This window comes from Schistocerca americana, chromosome 6 (genome assembly GCF_021461395.2).
Source record: "Schistocerca americana isolate TAMUIC-IGC-003095 chromosome 6, iqSchAmer2.1, whole genome shotgun sequence".
NCBI classification, from domain to species: Eukaryota; Metazoa; Arthropoda; class Insecta; order Orthoptera; family Acrididae; genus Schistocerca; species Schistocerca americana.
In genome coordinates, this window is record NC_060124.1 from 256455172 (window position 1) to 256460204 (window position 5033).

Consider the following 5033-nt stretch of genomic DNA (forward strand, 5'->3'; position numbering starts at 1 on the left):
GTTCCGGACTGAAGCGCTCAGAACCGCTCGCCCACAGTGGCCGGCTCGTTTTCCTAACATAAACCGGAGTTACAAATTAAATTTGCTCTCGTTTAATAGTAGCCACATAGTTCACAATGATTGCTAGTTTGCAAATCAGTCTATGTTTAATTTGTAATAAAAAATTCCATAATATCCCCTTAATTGCCGGCCGGGATGGCCGAGTGGTTCTAGGCGCTACAGTCTGGAGCCGCGTGAACGCTACGGTCGCAGGTTCGAATCCTGCCTCGCGTATGGATGTGTGTGATGTCCTTAGATTAGTTAGGTTTAAGTAGTTCTAAGATCTAGGGGACTGATAGCCTCAGACGTTAAGTCCCATAGTGCTCAGAGCCATTTGAACCATTTTTTCCCATTAATTACAAACAATGTTGCAAGTATTTTACATTGCTTACGTATTATACTGCAGACTTTGATGAAATATTACATATAATGAGAACAGAATATGAGGCACTTACAAATGTTAGTGAACAAGTGTGGTCATTAAAAAAAATTTAGCTAATTAGCAGCTTCAGTATTAACAAAAAATGCTTGTACCAACTATAGAGTCTTGATATTGAGTACACTTGGGTATGATATACTCATGAGACTTCCATTTGGCTTCTGAGCAGAACTTCCTTATTAACTGCTGTGTGATTCACATAGTAATTAGTAACAAATTGCAATATTCCAATGTTTGACAATATATTATGTGGGTATTTCAGGCTGAATGGGTCTTCGGAGGGAGTTCTGCAACAACTGCTACATACGACCTGCAGTCCCAAACAGTACCACTGGTTATTATTGGGTTAAGTGGTAGCGTCTCTGATTCATAATCAAAACGTCTTCGGTCCCGGGTTCCATCCCCGCCACTGCCTAAATTTTGATAAATAATCAGCATTGGCGGCCGAAGACTTCCGGCATAAGAAGTCAGCCTCATTGTGCCAACGGCCTTGTTAAAAGAGGGCGGAGGAGCGGATAGAGTTTCAGGGCACTCTCTTGTCCTAGGGGTGGGAAATTGCCCCTAAAGGCGGAAGAATCAGCAATGATCAACGACATGAGGATGCAGAAGGCAATGGAAACCACTGCATTAAAGACACGTAACGTGTATCCACAGGACATGTGGCCTGTAATTGAAGAAGTGTCATGATGATCTCTCCATTGGCAAAAGATTCCGGAATAGTCCCCCATTCGGATCTCCGGGAGGGGCCTGCCAAGGGGGAGGTTACCATGAGAAAAAGATTGAATAATCAACGAAAGGATAACGTTCTACCAGTCGGGGCGTGGAATGTCAGAAGCTTGAACGTGGTAGGGAAACTAGAAAATCTGAAAAGGGAAATGCAAAGGCTCAATCTAGATATAGTAGGGGTCAGTGAAGTGAAGTGAAGTGGAAGGAAGACAAGGATTTCTGGTCAGATGAGTATCGGGTAATATCAACAGCAGCAGAAAATGTTATAACAGGTATAGGATTCGTTATGAATAGGAAGCTAGGGCAGAGAGTGTGTTACTGTGAACAGTTCAGTGACAGGGTTGCTCTAATCAGAATCGACAGCAGACCAACACCGACAACGATAGTTCTGGTATACATGCCGACGTCGCAAGCTGAAGATGAACAGATAGAGAAAGTGTATGAAGATATTGAAAGGGTAATGCAGCATGTAAAGGGGGACGAAATTCTAATAGTCATGGGCGACTTGAATGCAGTTGTAGGGGAAGGAGTAGAAGAAAAGGTTACAGGAGAATATGGGCTTGGGACGAGGAATGAAAGAAGACAAAGACTAATTGAGTTCTGTAACAAGTTTCAGCTAGTAATAGCGAATACCCTGTTCAAGAATCACAAGAGGAGGAAGTATACTTGGAAAAGGCCGGGAGATACGGAAAGATTTCAATTAGATTACATCATGGTCAGACAGAGATTAAGAAATCAGATACTGGATTGTAAGGCGTACCCAGGAGCAGATATAGACTCAGATCACAATATAGTAGTGGTGAAGAGTAGGTTGATGTTCAAGACATTAGTCAGGAAGAATCAATACACAAAGAAGTGGGATACGGAAGTACTAAGGAATGACGAGATACGTTTGCAGTTCTCTAACGCTATAGATATAGCAATAAGGAATAGCGCAGTAGGCAGTACAGTTGAAGAGGAATGGACAACTCTAAAAAGGGCAATCACAGAAGTAGGGAAGGAAAACATGGGTACAAAGAAGGTAGCTGCGAAGAAACGATGGGTAACAGAAGAAATACTTCAGTTGATTGATGAAAGGAGGCAGTACAAACATGTTCCGGGAAAATCAGGAATACAGAAATACAAGTCGCTGAGGAATGAAATAAATAGGAAGTGCAGAGAAGCTAAGACGAAATGGCTGCAGGAAAAATGTGAAGACTTCAAAAAGATATGATTGTCGGAAGGACAGACTCAGCATATAGGAAAATCAAAACAACCTTTGGTGACATTAAAAGCAACAGTGGTAACATTAAGAGTGCAACGGGAATTCCACTGTTAAATGCAGAGGACAGAGCAGATAGATGGAAAGAATACACTGAAAGCCTCTATGAGGGTGAAGATTTGTCTGATGTGGTAGAAGAAGAAACAGGAGTCGATTTAGAAGAGATAGGGGATCCAGTATTAGAATCGGAATTTAAAAGAGCTTTGGAGGACTTAAGGTCAAATAAGGCAGAAGGTATAGATAACATTCCATCAGAATTTCTAAAATCATTGGGGGAAGTGGTAACAAAACGACTATTCACGTTGGTGTGTAGAATATGAGTCTGGCGACATACCATCTGACTTTCGGAAAAGCATCATCCACACAATTCCGCAGACGGCAAGAGCTGACAAGTGCGAGAATTATCGCACAATCAGCTTAACAGCTCATGCATCGAAGCTGCTTACAAGAATAATATACAGAAGAATGGAAAAGAAAATTGAGAATGCGCTTGGTGACGATCAGTTTCGCTTTAGGAAAAGTAAAGGGACGAGAGAGGCAATTCTGACGTTACGCCTAATAATGGAAGCAACGCTAAAGAAAAATCAAGACACTTTCATAGGATTTGTCGACCTGGAAAAAGCGTTCGACAATATAAAATGGTGCAAGCTGTTCGAGATTCTGGAAAAAGTAGGGGTAAGCTATAGGGAGAGTCGGGTCATATACAATATGTACAACAACCAAGAGGGAATAATAAGAGTGGACGATCAAGAACGAAGTGCTCGTATTAAGAAGGGTGTAAGACAAGGCCGTAGCCTTTCGACCCTACTCTTCAATCTGTACATCGAGGAAGCAATGATGGAAATAAAAGAAAGGTTCTGGAGTGGAATTAAAATACAGGGTGAGAGGATATCAATGGTACGATTCGCTGATGACATTGCTATCCTGAGTGAAAGTGAAGAAGAATTAAATGATCTGCTGAACGGAATGAACAGTCTAATGAGTACACAGTATGGTTTGGGAGTAAATCGGAGAAATACGAAGGTAATGAGAAGTAGTAGAAATGAGAACAGCGAGAAACTTAACATCAGGATTGATGGTCACGAAGTCAATGAAGTTAAGGAATTCTGCTACCTAGGCAGTAAAATAATCAATGACGGACGGAGCAAGGAGGACATTAAAAGCAGACTCGCTATGGCAAAAAAGGCATTTCTGGCCAAGAGAAGTCTACTAATATCAAATACCGGCCTTAATTTGGGGAAGAAATTTCTGAGGATGTACGTCTGGAGTACAGCATTGTATGGTAGTGAAACATGGACTGTGGGAAAACCGGAACAGAAGAGAATCGAAGCATTTGAGATGTGGTGCTATAGACGAATGTTGAAAATTAGGTGGACTGATAAGGTAAGAAATGAGGAGGTTCTACGCAGAATCGGAGAGGAAAGGAATATGTGGAAAACACTGATAAGGAGAAGGGACAGGATGATAGGACATCTGCTAAGACATGAGGGAATGACTTCCATGGTACTAGAGGGAGCTGTAGAGGGCAAAAACTGTAGATGAAGAGGTTAGCACAGGAAAGGAATTCGTGGCGGGCCGCATCAAACCAGTCAGTAGACTGAAGACAAAAAAAAAGATCCAGATGATTTAGCGGGCCAATTGAGAAGCAATACGGAGACAATGTTCCTCAAGTCTGGAAAACACGCATGCCGTCCAGTGAAGACGAAAATTTTTGCATAACGCCTTGAGTGGATGAGAAAGGTCATCACATGATCACCAGTGATACTCAACTACAGATTCTGGTCCACGTTCACAGTAAACTAAATGAGCGCGTGGAAGTCATGGTACGAAGAACACCTTCGCATTAGCACAAAACCACCTCCGGCCTGGACTACACTGGCCATTAATATGACCATCTGTCAGCAGCCAGAATAAACACATGTTGCAGCGCCGACGGTTGCGAAACATGTTGGAAAAGACTCAGTGTGGTTGTGGCAGGCACCTACAGGAATGCAAGGCCACGGCGACTCCAGATCCGTGGCCATCTACGTTAGGTTTCGCGGTTGACGATCCTTGGCTTGAACAGCCCTATCGAGGTGGCCCCAAACATTCTCGACTGGGTTTAAATCCGGGGGTGGAGGTGGGGGGGCGGGGGTATAGTGGCCAGGGGAGTTCGGTAAACTCGTCCTGATGCTCTTCGAACCACGCACGTACACTGCAAGTTGTGTGACCCGTTGCATTGTCCTGCAGGTAGCTGCCTTCGTGCAGAGGAATAAGAGGTCCCCAACAATAGATGCATACTTGTGTTGATCAACTGTGCCTTCCAGAGTGACGAGACCACCCAAGTAATGCCACGGAAACACTTGCCAGATTGTAATGCTCTCTCCTCCATCTTGGACCCTTCCGAAGATTGTTACAGAGTGTTTGATTTCACACATTCACGCCGTAAACGTCAATGCCCATCTGTCCGATCGAGCGCGAAACGTGATTCGTTTCAAAAAGCTACCAGTCCCCTCTTAGTGGTCGCCCAGTTGCGTTCGTCGCCGAAGAACAGCAGTCAGCGTGGGTGCGTGAGGCACGCGCCTTCTG